General features: G+C 41.5%; 1 protein-coding gene across 2 annotated transcripts in view; it reads left to right on the top strand.

Annotated features, from left to right (window-relative positions):
* Positions 1-17,647, top strand: part of DDR2 (discoidin domain receptor tyrosine kinase 2) — a 162,583-nt gene that overhangs the window by 106,540 nt on the left and 38,396 nt on the right. The gene's annotated exons all lie outside the window — the stretch shown is intronic.

The following is a 17,647-nucleotide window of genomic DNA, read 5'->3' as shown; positions in this document are numbered from 1 at the left end:
GAGTGTGATGACAACAAAGATGGTGAAGAGACCACGGCAACTGAGAGGTCTAGATTCTAGTTCCAGCTCTGTCACTATCTAGCTTAGTGACTTTAGCTAACTCTCTGCACCTCACTTTGCTCCCTTATAAAATGGGAAGAATAAACTCTGCTTTCTGCACTTCACAGGGTTACTATAGGGAGACCAAATGAGATAATGAAGTCAATGGGCTTTGGAAAGTTATATGCAAATATCAAGGGTTGTGATTTGTTACTTTTGGAAGAGAAGGAAATTAAAATAACCCAAACACTATAAAACAATAGTTTCTGTCAAGCAGATGATGGAGGAGGAAAGAGAAAAAGCGTTCATTAGTGACTATTATCATCTCTTGTGGTCTCCAAGAGAGACTCAAGTTACCTTTGGAGAATAGGGGTTTCTAACAACCCTGAACTCCGGCCATCCTAATTCCAAGGGATTCAGGGCCGTGTGCCCAGGCTGAGCATATCCATGACGGTGTATTTTTTCTGGGGAGAATAGTGTGATTGTTGACTTAGCTCTTGGTCTTAGCCAACAGGACTCTGAAGAGCATGGATGTGGTAAGATAGCCCTCCCAGAATTTTTCAGTGGTTTGGACACATACACAGTAAAGTAAAGCAAAAGTTAAGACATTCAAAACAATGTGGGTTTTGGAGTGGGGGGGGGCTTAAGTGGGAGGTGATGAGTTGTTAAAAAGTATGCAACTTCTTTTTTTCCTGCTTCACAGATGTTTATGACTTTGGCTATTGTCTTATTTGGTGTGGTTGATCTCTTGTGTCCTCATGACAGACACCTATCACAGTGCTTGGCCTATAGAGGCAATCAATAAATATTTGAGGAATAAAAAGAAGGCAGGAAAGAAGGGAAGTTGAGAAGCTCCCAGGCTTCTCTGTTTTTTTTCTCCAAAAATGGATCTAAATTATGCCATGTGAGACTTGATCTCACAAAGATGTTCGGAAGCTGAGAAGAGGCTATACGATATCATCCCTTTAAGTGACAGGAGTGCAAAGTAGAAGGATGATAGACTGAAGTTCCCTGAGCTGCAGCTACTAATGTGCAGTAAAGAGGTCCAGCCTCTGATGTCCGAGGGCTGAGAGCCCTTCACCTTGCAGAGGTAGAGTGCAGCCTCTGCTTATTCCTAAAAGCTTAAGGTCTCCCTCCTTTGGCCTGTGGGCAGAGCATTTTAGTGGATATAAATAAAGAAAAATGTGCTTAAGTTTACCCAAATATGTGTAAAGCTTTTACTCTTGACTTTTCAAGGGAGGGATTCAGATTTAATCTTTTGGGTGCTGTAAGCTGCAGTCAATATATAAGTTCTAACAATGAAGAGTATCTTCTATGTATAAGCATTGCTAACTTAAGAAATGGTTCATCCTGGCATAAGAGAAGCCCTGGCTATGGGGACAGGCTAAAACCACCTTGAGAAAGCTATAATATTAGTTTGTTTGTTTTTAGTAGGTTAGACCAATACTTAGGACTTTGTCATAGCTTTTCTTATTGAGGAACTTGCTCAATAGTGATGGATGGCTATCCTACTACTACTACTACTACTACTATAATACTAGTACTGCTACAGCTACTAATTATAACAGCAACAACGACATGGTATATCTATGGCTACTGGTTGTGTTTCTTGATTAAGTAAAATTAATCCTTCATTTCTTTTATGAGGATGAATCTAAATTCCTCTCTTGAAGTGCCAAGAGTAAGAAATTTACAAATACTGGGGTAAATTCAAACATATTTTTCTTTATTTATAACCACTAAGATGTCCTGAAATTGACTTGGCCCACTTCTCTGTGAGGCTGGGGTGGTCTTCTCTTTAGAAACGTGTTTGGATCTTTGATTTTCTTAAGAAGAGGTGAACCCAAAGTCCAGATTGGCCAACAGTGAAAGCAGTTGGATCTGCCTTTACTTGGTGGGGTAGAATTTCTTCACTCTGGGCAATTGGTAAGGGTATAAGCTTGGATTCTTGGTTATTCAGTGCTTTTTAAAAACTCCTGTGTTTTCTCTGTGGCCTCTCTTCCTGGTGGGTCCTGAACTCTAATCTTTGTTTTGTCAGACTCAAAAACTCAGTTCAGCCTTTCAGAGGGTTTCTCCTTAGGTTTCTCCACTGCGTCTCTACACAGCCCCATCATTTGGCAAAGAAAAAAGCCGCCTGCTCGGAGGATCCCAGGTCTACTTCAAAAGCTCTTAGATTTTATCCTCTAGTGACCCTCTAACCAGTGCAAAGCCCAGAGTCAGCCTCTTGCCCTTGCCTCCAGTTGACAAAGGGCTACACATGACTACAGAAGTTATGTCACCTGTCCGATTCTCCCTTCTCTGAAGCTTCAGTTTCTCTGTTCTCACTACCTCAGCATCAATCAGATACTTTCAGGTAGATGATTTGTGAATTTTATTCAGTTCTTCCAGTTATCCTCAGGTGGAGGGTTACTGTAAGCTACTCCATGCCACCTGGAAACAGAAATAAAAAGTTAACTTTTATCTCGTTGCCATTGTGATTCATATTAGCTGATTATGCTTTGCTTTTCGAATTGGCTAGTAGGAAGCTTAGAGACAAATTTGAGGCCCATCACCGGCAAAAGGTATAGAACCAAATGTATTATTTTGGATACAAACCTTAGCTCCGTCTTATCTTATTGTCCCTGTTCTCTTTCCCCTTACCCACATTTCTCCACTTATTTCTCTGTTTATTTATTTACTTAGTATCTTATACAGCTTTGGAAGCCAATTCCAATCTTTTTTTTTTTTAGAATGAATCAGTAAAAATAGTTAAGAAAATAACACCTAACCTTTATTAAATGTTACTGTTCTAAGCATTACTCTGCTCTAAACATTACTATCTAGGTACTTGACATATATAACTCATATTTTCTTACAACATTCTTATGAACAAGTACTATTATTACTGTTAAACTGAGAGGCTTAAAGCTTAATTAATCTTCCTAAGGCCATAAAACCTTTGAATTGCTTAAGAAAACGTGAATATAATATCCCCTCTCCTTCTCCTATATCATTTACTGAGCCCTATTGTCTTCCAGGAAGTGTGCTAAGTTCTTTGCATACATTATATTAAATCTCCACAACAACCCCGCTTGGCAGGCTTATTAAGAGACTAGGAAGTTGAGGTTCGGAGAGGCTTAGTAACTTGTCTTGGGGGTCGCGCAAGAGTCAGGTTTTAAGCATAGACCTGTTTTGATTCCAAACTATGCCGTGGCTTTCTTCTCAACTCCTGACTCATGGCTACCCAGCTGTGTCTTCAGCCTACCTCCCTGTTGAGGGAATGAACACACTATTTTACTACAAGTCTTTCGCTGACTTTGTTAACCAGGAAGAAGAACATATCTTGTCTGGCCCTCATCTGAGTACCCGGAAATCCAGTATAGCTTGGGGACCCCTCTTCTGGAGCTCTGCAATAACTGTTTCTGGAAAATATTTGGGGCTTTTAGGAGAACTGCAATTCTAAAGAACTGTTCCTAAGGGGAATTTAGACTTGGGCAAAAGAGGTCTTGGCAAAATAGCTTCATTGTACCTAGAGGAACCCAAATAATTTTCCTTGGCACCTAGCAAGATCCCTTTATGTAGATATTTACCTGCACAGCGAACCAGTCTGAAGTAGCCTGCTAGGTAGAGCTTATGGAGAGAAAGGGCCCAAATAACAGCTTCTTTAACTAGACCACCTTGTCCTCTCTGGAGCTAAAAAAACTAGGTCATGGTAGCCTGAGCTTGAAGAAAGAGGAACCAGGGATCAGGGGATCTGAATTTCAGTCCTGATTACCCTAGTCAGCTGTGCATCCTTGAGTAAGTCAATTCACCTTTCTGGGCCTCAGAGATTCTAATTTTTAACATGGAGCCGTTAAAGGGATTGGTTTCCTAAAGTCCTGGCTCTAAAGTTTTATGATTGCAAATGTTCCTTTAGGCCAGAGACTGTCTTGGGTCTCCTGGTTGACCCTAGTAACTGCACCCCGCCCCCGTCAGTCTTAACCTTGCCTGTGCCCAGAGAGGCCCAGCTGTCAGCTCTTCGTGCCTCAGGCCTTCTGTGTGTCGTGTGTGTGTTTTCTTGGAAGCTGCATATAGGACACTCATTGATGGGGGCCTGTGGTCTGGAGCTAACAGTGATATGGTAAACATCATGGAACAAGCAGCCCTTTCAGGCTCTCAACTTTGGCAGCACAGTGTGAAAATAGTTCTTGGAAGCTGGGGCCTGGTGGCCGCTGCTTCTCCTCAGCCTGCCTGCCAGGTTCTACCAGAGCTCAGGATGGACCGAGCTCCCGCCTGGGCATGTAGCAGCCAGTACTGGTAGTTTTCCACTCTGAGAAACTGGAAAAGTGAGTTGGCTTCTCTGTCCAGGAGACTGGTGGATAGTGGAAGCGTCAGGAAACCACCAAGACAACTCAGCAGGCAAAATCAGGTGATACTTCTTTGCTGCAGGGTCTCTTGCTTCCCTTGCTATTTTCTGCCTTTTCCTGCTGCTTTACATTTCATAATGTGGAGCTCAGAGGCAGATGGATGGGCTCTGATAAACGATGAGGTAGGCTTGGGGGAAAGTAAGGGGACCTGACAATTAGGACTTGGCAATTCTGAGTCTTTGCTATTGGCTGGGATCCCTTCCACAGAAGGAGTTTACCAAAAATAGGCATATTCAATAGGAAAACCACACTGGTACTGCTAAGAAGGGCCACGTTGGCTGCCCTGGGCCAAGGTTCATCCTGGTTCCAAAGACCCACTAGGATGAGAAAGGCCATCCAAGATCATCTTGTCTATTTTCCTGTGTCCTTTCTCGGAGGCCCCTGGCAAGACTGATTCATCAAGACACTTTGCCTAATGGCTGCTTTGCTGGCTCTTGTCTCTGAATTCCCTTTCCTCATCCTTATATTCCTTGGTCTCAACTTCTAGACCTCCAGCCCCACTCCATTGTCTGAAGAGGGTTTGTAACACTTGTGGCCCAGAGCCTTATCCTAGCTTGAGCTGGGGATCCTCCACTGACTAATATTCAGGTCAGAACTTCTCTTCCTTTCATGCAAATGCCCACAAAGCCCTTGAAAGAGCATCCCTGCCACTCTCTGTCCTCTGGAGATGGTTGTGAGCTGGGAACAAGATGGCACTCACTCTGACAAACCTTGACCCTTGTTGGGGAAATGCAACTGAGCAGGGTATTTTTTCAGCAAACGTGGGCTGAGTATCTTTTGTGGCCAGGCACTTTGGGAGGTTCTGGGGCAGAGAAATGAATCAGTTGCAGCACCTGCTCTGAAGAATTCAACTTGTGGTTAAGTTCACAGTCTCCATTCATCCATCCTTGCATTCATCCTTCTGTCCATCTACCCATCTCTCTACTTCTTTGTCTACTTATTTATTTGCCAAGTGTGTGTTGAGCATCTAATGGTGCTCTGTGTTGGCAGATGGTGAGGGGGAAAAGAAAGAATCTGATGTGATTACTATTCTCAAAATTGCTTACAGTTTCAATAAGCAGGTAAACAAGCACAAGTAAAACGGAAACTCTCTGATGAAGGTTGTTACCTAAAAGAACCCCCCATTTTCCCCACCATCACTTTTATCCTCATACCATGTTTTAGTGTTTTCCATAGTTTTGTCACACTACCTGAAATAGTAATAGCTAATAAGAGCTATAGTCAAATAGACAATTTGATTGCCTATTTTAAAAAAAATTTATTTATTTAATTTATGTATTTTTGGCTGTATTGGGTCTCCATTGCTGCGCACGGGCTTTCTCTAGTTGCGGTGAGTGGGAGCTACTCTTCCTTGCAGTGTGCGGGCTTCTCATTGCCGTGGCTTCTTTTGTTGTGGAGCACGGGCTCTAGGCGCATGGGCTTCAGTAGTTGTGGCATGCAGGCTCAGTAGTTGTGGCACGTGAGCTCAGTAGTTGTGGCTCTCGGGCACTAGAGCGCAGGCTCAGTAGTTGTGGCACACAAGCTTAGAGGTGCTCCGTGGCATGTGGGATCTTCCCTGAACAGAGCTCGAACCCGTGTCCCCTGCATTGGCAGGCAGATTCTTAACCACTGTGCCACCAGGGAAGCCCTGATCGCCTATTTGATTGTTGAAAATCTATTGCCTTTTGTCTGTCTCCCCTACCAGAAAGTAAGGTCCATGAGATAAATCATTTTCTCTATCTTGTTCACTACTGTATCTTCAGAATAGTACCTTACACATAGCAGAAACTTATTTATTAAATAAATACACAAATAGTCATTAAATAAATATACTTGTTAAATAAATCCATGAACAAATCCATTAATAAATCCATGATAGGTTGCAATAAAATATGTAATGGCCCAGGCTTACAAGGAAGTCTCAGATGTCTGCTGCCTGGTTAAATGTCATTAGTAGGGGCTATCCTTCTCTAACTTCCCAGGCCTTTGTTTTTAAGTTCTGTAATAATAAACAACATAAAACTCTTCTTTTACCACTTTTTCAACAGATATTTATTGAGGACTCAGTTAACGCCAGACACCCTACTAGAAACTAGAGAGACAACAGAGAGAAAGATAGACAGGATCCTGCCCTCAAAACATGTACTGTTTGGTGGGGAGACTGAAATTAAACAATTATTTGTTCTACACGTGTGAAAGGTGCTATAAAGGAAAAGCAGAGTGTTATAAGCATTTAACAGAGATTTCTAATTTAGCTGGGGGCTCAAAGGAATTCTCTAAGGGAGGCGTGGTCTGAGAGCTGGAGGAATAGCAGGAGTTAGTAGGTAAAGGAGGGGAAAGGAAGAACATTTCAGGCAAAGCGTACATCATGTTTAGAGAGACCTCGAGGCTGGAAGGTACTTTGTGTCGTTGTGAAGTTGAAATAAGACCAGTGTGCTGGGATATAGAGAGCAAAGATCTGGGATGTCCCGAGATGAGGCCACATTATCCAGAGAAGAATGAGAAGCTGTTAGAAGGTTTATGCTAGGGTAAGGCTTGAGGAAGCTCACCTGTGCTACTATATGGAGAAGGGACAATAGGGGAACCAGGAAGAAGAGCTAGAAGGCATTATAGTTGTCCACAAGTGAGATGGTGGAGGTTGGGCCCTGCATAGGAGGTGTGGGGAAGGAGAGAAATAGCTGGACTTAAGAAATTTGCAGGTGATACATTTGTGGGTTTTACTGATGGGCCCAGTGATTCTCAGAGGCCAAGTTTACATCTCACCCCTTGATCGCCTCTTAGCAGAGGTAACATGTCACCTATCATCCTGAATTCCTCTTCTCCAATAACTCTATATCCATCTCCAGGCAGAGGTTCAGAGACCCTGCTCTTGACTCAGGGAGAGCCCTTCTAGTTTTCGTCAATGTTGTTGCCACTCTGCTGTCTACACACAATGGGCTTAAACCCTTCTGTGTGATGCTTCGGTGTGATGGAAGGGCTGGAGGGGATGAAGACGAGGGGAGCTCTGACACATTTGCATTTTTTATGTGGAGAGCTGAACCCTCATCTTCTCCCCCAGTTCCTCTAATTATTAAACTTGATTGTGCATCAGAGTCACCTGGAGGGCTGGTGACACCATACTTTGCTGGGCCCCATCCCCAGAGCGTCTGATCCAGTAGGACTGGGATGGGGACTGAGAATTTGCATTTCTACCAAGTTCCTGGGTGATGGTGATGCTGCTGGTCCTGGGAGCATACTTTGAGGACCATGGCTCTAACACAAGGATAGATAAGGAGAACAGAGCCTTCGGGAGGGAGTTGCTACTCCTTTACACCCAGGAGAGTATCCTATGTGGGATCTCTGTGTCTCTCTCTCCCTCTTTCTCTGTTAACTAGGGTAAGTTCTTGTAAGACTTTAGTTAGAACACAAAATAGAAAGGATCCCTGAGCCCGGGAAATATAATGGAACTGAAATGTTCCATGAAGCAGCTATAGCAGCAGCATCTCTGTTGAAACTTCTTGGTTGCTGTTCCCAGGATAAGCAGCGCCTTGGTGGGGAAGTTCTTTGCAACAATGTCATGATTCACCCCATGCGACCCTCCTTCCCCATTTCTAGTTTACTTTAGATGTTCCAGGAAGCAGTTCTCATTACATTCATGGCTCAGTGAGTAGAGATACATGATAGCCAGGAATGAAAGCCCAGTGGGACTGTGAATGAGGATTTCTCTGGTTGTCTGGCAGAGTCCCAGAGGATCATCCTGGGTCCAGGCTGGGAGGGATCTGGGAGCCATGTGGCTGCACAGCAGAATCACCCGGGAGACTTTAGAAATATGTAGGTTCCTGGGCTCAGCTTCAGATATGCCAAAAACAGATCTCTAAGACGAGGCTCCTAAATATGTATTCTAGAACCTTCCCAAGAGATCCTAAAGTAATTGGTCCATGGACTGGCTTTTGAGAACCACTGCCTTAGAGAACGTCTCCTCTGACTCCCTTGTTCCCCTCAGGAAGAAACTGAGATCTAAAGAGGGTGTGTGGAGTTTGCTCAGATCCCACATGGTTTAAATCAGGGGTCCCCAACCCCCAGGCCTCGGACCGGCACCGGTCCGTGGCCTGTTAGGAACCGGGCCGCACAGCAGGGGGTGAGCAGTGGGTGAGCAAAGCTTCATCTGCCGCTCCCCATCGCTCCCCGTTGCTCGCATTACTGCCCGAACCATTGGTCGCATTACCGCCTGAACCATTCCCCCATACCCCCCACGCCCCACCCCCTCCCTGCCCCTCATCCATGGAAAAATTGTCTTCCATCAAACCAGTCCCTGGTGCCAAAAATGTTGGGGACCGCTGGTTTAAGTGGTAGAGCCAGGAATGAATTTGAAATCACTTGATTTTCAGAGGTTGTATAGTTTAGTGAGGTCACAGCCTCTAGAGTTAGATTCTAATCTGAGTTAGTAAGGTCTTGGGCAGTTATTTAAACTCTTACCAGTAAAATGGGTAATAAGTGGGAAACTTGAAATAATGAGTGACAAAATGCTTATCTCGTTGCCTGCACTTGATAAATGCTTCTAAATGGAGGCTATTCTTACCATATTTCATCGAATTTAAGAAACTTCTGACTCTAAGATGTATCATTACTTTCTGTGCCTCTAAGGAAAAAAACAAAACAAAACTATCTATGACTCACTATTTGCTTGCAAGAGGCACTCAGATTTGTAGAGATGTTAACATGTGGGGAAAAAAAAGGGAAATGTGGTATTCCAATTCTCTTTCCTCCACCCTACGAAGGTTATTATGTTATTAAATTAAATACTTCAACAATAAATGCAGATTTCTGAAGAAGAAGCACACAGTGTGCTAGAAGAACAGCAAAGAGGCCAGCGTGGCTGACGGGAAGGGTAGGGTGGAAATGAGGTCCAGGACACTCAGGGCACAGATGATGGGTAAGGTTTTTGAATTTTATTATGAGTGAGATGGGAAGTTAATGGAGCGCTTTGAGCAGAAGAGTTACATGATCTGATTTACATTTTAGTAGATACATGGGACAAAAGCAGGCCGGTAGGAGGTTCTTGTTCTCTTCTTGGTGATAGGGGACAGTGAATTGGCCTAGATTGGTAGCACAATATTTGTAAAAGGTAGGTGGGATACAGGAATATTTTTAGAGTAGCTAATAGGATTTACTATTACCTGATGGACTGGATATGAAGTATGAAAGGAGTCAAGGATGGGCCTCAAGATCTTTGGCTCAAGTCATTGGAAGAATGGAGTTGGCTGAAATGGAAAAAGCTAGGGAATGAGTTTTGTAGGGAGACTATATTTTACTCAACTTTCTTCTTATTCCTGATCTATATCTATCTCAAAGGTTTACCTTCTGTTTTCGATAGTTTTTTTTTTTTTTTTTTCCCAGTACGCAGGCCTCTCACTGTTGTGGCCTCTCCCGTTGCGGAGCACAGGCTCCAGACGCACAGGCTCAGCGGCCATGGCTCACGGGCCCAGCCGCTCCGCGGCATGTGGGATCCTTCCGGACCGGGGCACGAACCCGCGTCCCCTGCATCGGCAGGCCGACTCTTAACCAGTGTGCCACCAGGGAAGCCCTCGATAAATGTTTTTTAAGCACCTATTCTCTCCCCTGATGTGCAATGAGAAATAAAAGAAATAAAAACAAACAAGATACAGTCCTTTTATTTTTCCCTCCAAAAGTTTGGCATCTGTAGGGGAGATAGGACTCACAGAAATAATTATATTACATAGCAGTCTGTACCTACTGCTATAACAGAGATGTTGAAAATGTCAGAAATCAGAGGAAGGAGAAATTTATTGGAAGTGGTACTATCCTCCCTCAGAAATGCTTGCTTTAGTTGAGTATGAGTTCATTAGCCTGCAAAGGGAGGGTGCTAGATAATAACTTAGGTTAGTCTTTCCACTGCAGGTGCACTGACCTTGCTGTACCTCCAGCAGCCAAGAACGCTCTTTCCTTGCATTTCCTGTGCCCTTTACACGAAGCATGTTCCCCTCTGGAGTCACCTGGCTTGCTGTCTTCCTTCACTGAGCTCTCTGCTCAGTCAGCTTATCTCAGAGGTCTTCCTGATCTCTTTAGTTAAAAGAGAACCTATTCCCTTTCTATACTTTATTTTCTTCACAGCATTTACCATCTCCTCCCCTACTAAATTTTTATTTGCCTTTTGTCTTCTCTCCCACCCTAGAATGTAAACTCTGTGACGAAAGGCACTTTGCTTTGTTTGCTGTTGTAACCCCATAAAGATCCCCCCCAATCATTGGGTGAATGAATTAATAACAATAGGATATTTTTAAAACCATGGATTTAGTAAGCAACAAGCAAACAAGTAGATTATCATGCTGTGGGTGATGTTGAGATTGGACTGGATTCGGGAACGACCTTTGGTTTCGGAAGGGACGGAGGGTGCCACAGAGCAGCTCGCTTACTGATCAGCTGAGCTGCCATCAGCATCCTGTCATCTTGGGAGAGACAGCTTTCCTCAGGTCATTCTTTTGGCTAAACCAGAACGGGGCAGTCTGGTGCACTGGGACAAACTTTGTGTTAGGACTCAGAGATGTGATCTAAGTCAAACCCCTATCGTTTAATAGCCATGGGACTTCAGATGGTTTCCTCATATACAATTTGAAAATAATAATACATGCCCTCCCTACCACATCGGGTTACTGGGTGGGTAGAAAACAGGTAGGCGGGCTTCCCTGATGGAGCAGTGGTTAGGAATCCACCTGCAATGCAGGGGACACGGGTTCAAGCCCTGGTCCGGGAAGATCCCACATGCCGCGGAGCAGCTAAGCCCTCGTGCCACAACTACTGCAGACCGCGCACCTAGAGTCCATGCCCCGCAACAAGAGAAGCCTCCGCAACAAGAAAAGCCACCACAACAAGAAGCCCGCGCACCGCAATGCAGAGTAGCCCCTGCTCACCGCAACTAGAGAAAGCTCGCGCATAGCAATGAAGACCCAATGCAGCCAAAAATAAATAAATAAATTTATTTTTTAAAAAGTCATTATAAATATTGGCTATATTCCCTGTGCTGTCAAATTTAGAAAAAGAGGTAGGCAGTTGGACAGCACTTTTCAAATTGTGAAGAATTGTATTTTAGGGGTCAAGATGGCAATTGGGGGCACTATGACATGGCTGATAGCCAAAAGAGCCAGGAATGTCTGCCGTGGCGAGCCAGGCCCCGTCCCCAGGATGTCTCTGAGGGAAATATACACACAGGGGACGGTGGCAAAGGGAAAGCAAAGTTCTACTTTATTAGTAGCTGGGCTTGTGTCCTAAATGCCAATGCAGGTGCTCTGGTAAACTGGACTGGGGCATGTAGCATGTGGGTTAAAGGCCTCCAGAAGCCTCTCCTTGCCCATTAAGTCACTGACGCTAATGACTAAAACACTTAGCACATGCAACAACATGTAGGAAAAACTTTGAGGAGGGGACCAGAGCAGACCTTTAGTCAGGGCGTGGCCTTTGCTGCCTGATGGGATGAAGCAGAAGAGAGGACAGTGCCCTGTGTGTGACTTTGAAACATACATTGACCTCACTCATTGGTAATTTTGGCCTCTTTGGGATCCTGTATTAGTATTTCCTCATCCTTACTCCTCCCTTCAATTTCATGTTCCAGAGTTTTCAGATTTTGAGAATCTGATGCTTCATTCCTGAACCTCCCAGATTCAAGCATAATGATTATCTGCAGAACCAGTCACCTCTGATGGAGAAATTATATATTTGACAAGAATAGGCAAAATGATACTTTCAAATCTGACTTGGAAAATGCAGTGGACAGTAACATAGAAGAGTTTCAGTTGGGTATATGGCCATGTTTCTTGTCAAAGCTGCCTGTATATGGTTTTGCTTAATCATACTGTTTCTTAAAGTGTCAGCTGGCCCTTGACTCAGAGTCATCCTTCCCTTTCCTAGGGTTGGACAAGAATCCAGGAACTTTTCTGGGTGTGATACGGACAGAAGGGCTTCTTGCCTTCAGCTTGTCATGATTATAGTGGATATACTTATTCTCCAAGCCCTCCATGTTCTTCAGGGACAGCAGTTTGGCTGTTTCTGTGCCAAACTTGGGCACGATGCTCACATGAAACCATTTTCCCTTTGATGTTTTGCTACCTCTCCAGGGAACTTCTAGGAAAGGAGCTTGGTTCCTGTTAGCCCTGTAAGTTGCCTACCTTTGTCTTCTTCTAGCCTAGGGAAACCTCACCCATCTTCCTGCCGCCTCTACTTCATCCTACGGTCGCTTAATGAGCGCAGGCTTTCCAGGAAGCCATTAGTCTTCAAGCAGTTTCTTATTTCTGCCCAGTAAACATAAATCTCCCATGGGGCAAAGGAGCAGGAAGGCTTTGGCTATCAGCTTTGGAAAGGGGCGTGAAAATATACAAATAAAAATCTCAATATATTATCCTACCCCAGAGGTTACTTTTTGAAAAACAGCTTCACTGACATATAATTGACATACAATAAACTACACACATTAAAAATGCACAATTTGGGCTTCCCTGGTGGCGCAGTGGTTCAAAGTCCACCTGCCGATGCAGGGGACGCGGGTTCGTGCCCCGGTCCGGGAGGATCCCACATGCCGCGGAGCGGCTGGGCCCGTGAGCCATGGCCGCTGAGCCGGCGCGTCCGGAGCCTGTGCTCCGCAACGGTAGAGGCCACAACAGTGAGAGGCCCATGTACTGGGAAAAAAAAAAAAAAAAGCAGCACAATTCGATCTGTTTTGACATGTGTATAAACCTGTGAAATCATCACCATAATCAAGATTATGACCATATCCGTCACTGTCAAAAGTTTCTTTGTGTCCTCTTGTAATTCCTTCTGCCCACTCCTTCCTTCCCTAGGTAACCACTGGTCTGCTTTCTGTCACTGTAGATTGACTTGTTTTCATTTTCTAGAATTGTATAATATACAATATAAATGGACGCATACGGTATATACTCTTTTTGCCTGGTTCATACTCTTCTATCCCTCAGCACAATTATTTTGAAATTTATCTGTGTTGTAGCATGTATCAATAGAGCATTCTTTTTTATTACTGAGTAGCAGAGATGGGACTAGGGTGAGGCAAGGGAGGTGCCTAGGGTGCAAAGTGCAAGCTGGTGCTCACCCTCGGGATCCTGCAAAGGCAGCACTGGGACTTCCATGACCCTGGGAGTGGGCACCTCCTTGTATTTTGCACCCTAAACACCTCACTTGCTTTGTTCTAATCCCAGTCCTGCTGAGTAGCATTTCACTGCATGGATATATCGCAATTTGTTTATCCATTTACCTGTTGATGTCATATGATTGTTTCCCAATTTGCGTTGTCTGTTACAAATAAAGCTGTTAAGGACACTCCTAAGCCTTTGTATGGACTTACACTTTTATTTCTTTTGGACAAATGCCTAGGAGTGAGTGGCTGCAGGACAGAATCAGTGTATAGATATATGGGTCTACTTCTGGACTTTCTCCTGTTTCTTTGGTATGTTTGTTTATCTGATACCAACATCCCACTGTCTTGATTTCTGTAGTTTTATAATGTTTTAAAATCTGATGTTAGATCTTCCTCTTTGATCTAAAAAAGTTGTTTTGACTATTCTGGGATCTTTGCTCTTCCATATGATTTTTAGAATCAATTTGTTCGTTTATACAAAAATGCCTGCTGAGACTTTGATTGGGTAGAATGGACATCTTAATAGTATTGATTCTTTTGACCCATGAACTTGTAGTATATTATCTCCACTTATTTAGATCTTTAATTTCTTTTTGCAGTGTTGGGTAGTTTTTAGTACACAGGTCTTTCACATTTTTTGTCTTGTTTATCCTTAAGTATTTTGTAATTTTTGATGCTACTGTAACTTGTAATTGTTCACTGCTAGTTTATAGAAACACAGCTGATTGTTGTACATTGATCTTATGTCCTGAAACCTTATTAAACTCATCTTTTAGTTCTAGTAGTAGCTTTTTTGTAGATTTCATCTGATTTCTTACATAACTTATACTGTTATCTGCAATTAAAGGCAGTTTTATGTCTTCCTTTCCGATATGGGTGACTTTTACTATTTTTTTTTCCTTGCCTTATTGCTTTATCTGGAAATTCCAATATAATTTTTAAAATTGAGTTATAATTGACATATAACAGGGTACTAGTTTCAGGTATATAACATATTGATCCTATATTTGTATATATTGAGAAATGGTCACCATAATAAGTCTAAGTTAACATCTATCACCATACATAGTTACAAAAATAATTTTTTCTTGTGATGAGAACTTTTAAAATCTACTCTCTTTGTAACTTTCAAATATGCAATACAGGTTATTAAGTCCCATGCTGTACATTGCATCCCTGTGACTTACTTATTTTGTAACTGGAAGTTTGTCCCTTTTGATCCCCTATACCCATTTGGCTCAACCAATCTGTTCTCTGTATATATGAGCTTTTTATTTTTTTTGGTTGTTTGTTTTTTAGATTCCACATATAAGTGAAATCATATGATATTTGTCTTTCTCTGTCTGACTTATTTCACTTAGCATAATGCCCTCAAGATCCATCCATGTTGTCACAAATGGCAAGATTTCATTCTTTTTTATGGTTAAATAAACCATATATATGGTATGTATGTGTATATATATCACATCTTCTTTATCCATTCATCCATCAATGGACACTTAGGATGTTCCATAACTTAGCTATTGTAAATAATGCTGCAGTAAACATGGGGGTGCATATATCATTTTGAGTAGTGTTTTCATTTTCTTCAGATAAATACCCAGAAGTGGAATTGCTGGATTACATGGTAATTCTTTTTTTAATTTTTTGAGGAACCTCCATATCATTTTCCATGGTCACTGCACCAATTTACATTTCCACCAACAGTACACAAGCATTCCCTTTTCTACACATCCTTGCCAATACTTGTAATTTCTGATCTTTTTGATAATAGCCGTTCTAACAGATGTGTGCTATCTTGCTGTGGTTTTGATATACATTTCCTTGATGATTAGTGATGTTAAGCTCTTTTCATGTACCTGTTAGCCTTCTATATGTCTTCTTTGGAAAGAAGTTAGTTGAGGAATAATTGAAATCTCCAGCTATAATTGTGGATTTGTCCATTATTTTGTATTTTTTTTGCTTCATTTGTTGTGAAACTCTGTTATTAGATACATAAGTATTTAGGACTGTCATGTATTCTTGATGAACTAGCCCCTGTATCACTGTGAAATCCCATCTTTATTCCTTGTCTTGAAATTTTTTGTGTCTGGTATTAATATAACCACTTCACCTTTCATTTGATTAAGTTTTTGTAGTATATTTTTTCCATATTTTCTTGTGACTTATCTGTGTTTTTATATTTAAAGTGTGTTTCTCATACACCATATGTAGTTTAAACTTGCTTTTTGAAAAAAATCCAGTCTGACAATCTCTACTTTCTAATTAGGGTATGTAGACCATTTATATTTAATGGGAGTATTTATATGATTAACTTAAAATCTATATTCTTGCTATTTGTTTTCTATTTGTCCTGTGCTCTTTGTTTCCTTTTCTTCTGCCTTCTTTTCAATTAATTGAATTTTTATGATTCTGTTTTATCTTTTCTTGACTTATTAGCTATAAGTCTTTTAAAAAATATTATTTTTGTGCTTGCTTTAGCGTTTGCAGTATACATCTTTAACTAAAGTCTATCTTCAAATGATATTATACCACTTCACATAGAGTATAAGAACCTTTCAACAAGATAACTTCCATTTTTCCCTTTAAGCCTTTGTGCTATCGTTGTCATGCATTTTACTTTTGTGTATGTTGTAAACACCACAATATGTCGTTATTTTTGTTTAAGTAGCCAATTACCACTTACAGAGATATAAATAACATTAAAAATCATCTTATATATTTACCATGTAATTGCCATTTTGGGAAATTTGCTGTCGTCTTTATCTTTGGTCCTCGGTGCATAATGTGTCCTTTTCCTCTAGATGCTTTTAAAATTTTCTCTTTATTATCTGCTCTAAGCAATTGGATTATGATATACTGTAGTGTAGTTTTCTTCATGTTTCTTGTGCTTCAGGTTGTTAAGTTTCTTGGGTTTATAATTTTCATCAAATTAAAACAATTTTCCACCATTTTTTATTCAAATAATTTTCTGTCTTTCTCCCTCCTCTTTTTCAAGGTATCCATTTACATGTATATCTAGATGTTTGAAATTGTTTCACATCTTACTAATGTTCTGCTTTTTGTTTATTGATTTATTGACTGATTCTCTTTTCTTTCATTTTTTCATTTTGGATAGTTTCTATAGTTGTCTTTATGTTCCTTTTTTTTTCCTCCAGTATGTAATCTGCTTTTAATCCCATACAGTGTATTTCATCTCACACATTCAAGTTTTATCTCTAGAAATTTGACTTACTTCTTTTCTCTATCCTCTATAGCTCCCCTTATATTTCTGAACATATGCAACACAGTTATAATTATTTTGGTGTTCTTCTTTTCTAATTTAACTTCTATATTAATTCTGAATCAGTTTCAACTGATTTATTTATTTTTCTTATTATAGGTTCTATCTCTCTGCTTCTCTTAAAGCCTGGTATTTTTTTTTTTTTTGGCATGGGACATATCTGTACTAAAAAATTATTCATTGTTTATCTGAAATTTAAATTTAGCCAGGGATCCTGTATTTTATCGGCAATCCTACGTCCTGAGAGCTCTAGTCCCCTTGACCTCTACAGACTCTTACCTTTGTCTTCTGAGCTCAGGGAATTCTCCAGCCTCTGCCGGAGTTTTCACTCACTGTGCTACAGCCTGGACGTTCTCTCATGGAAGTAAGCTTTTGCAGTTGTAGGGTTCATCTTCTTTGTTTCCTGTCTCTCAGGGATTGCTGCCCTTTGTTGTCTGATATTCATTATGTTGAAATCCAATTTTTCATATACTATTCCCGTTTTCTGGTTGTTTCACCCAGGAGAATAAATCTGGTCTTTATTACTCTGTCTTGGATGGAGGAGGAAGTCCAATTCCAGAGGTTATTATTTTTACCCAGAGTCTAAAACATGGTACCAATGGGGGCCAAAGCTGAGAGTTCAGTACCTTTATAGGAGAGGTGTTTTTTTTAGCTCTGCTCCATAGTTTCATGAAATCAGCTATCTAGGAAAAGAAAACGCTATGGATCATAAAAGGTACCTAGTGATTATGAGGACGGCTCACCACTGTTGGGAAACTGATTAGAAATGCATGTCTGCTAATAAGGAAATGGGGATGGGCCATAGAGTTATTACCAAATAAA

The sequence above is a fragment of the Lagenorhynchus albirostris genome, chromosome 2 (assembly GCF_949774975.1).
Source record: "Lagenorhynchus albirostris chromosome 2, mLagAlb1.1, whole genome shotgun sequence".
In the NCBI taxonomy this organism is placed as follows: Eukaryota; Metazoa; Chordata; class Mammalia; order Artiodactyla; family Delphinidae; genus Lagenorhynchus; species Lagenorhynchus albirostris.
Note: the sequence above shows the minus strand (reverse complement) of the source record. Positions and strands in the feature narration are given on the sequence as shown.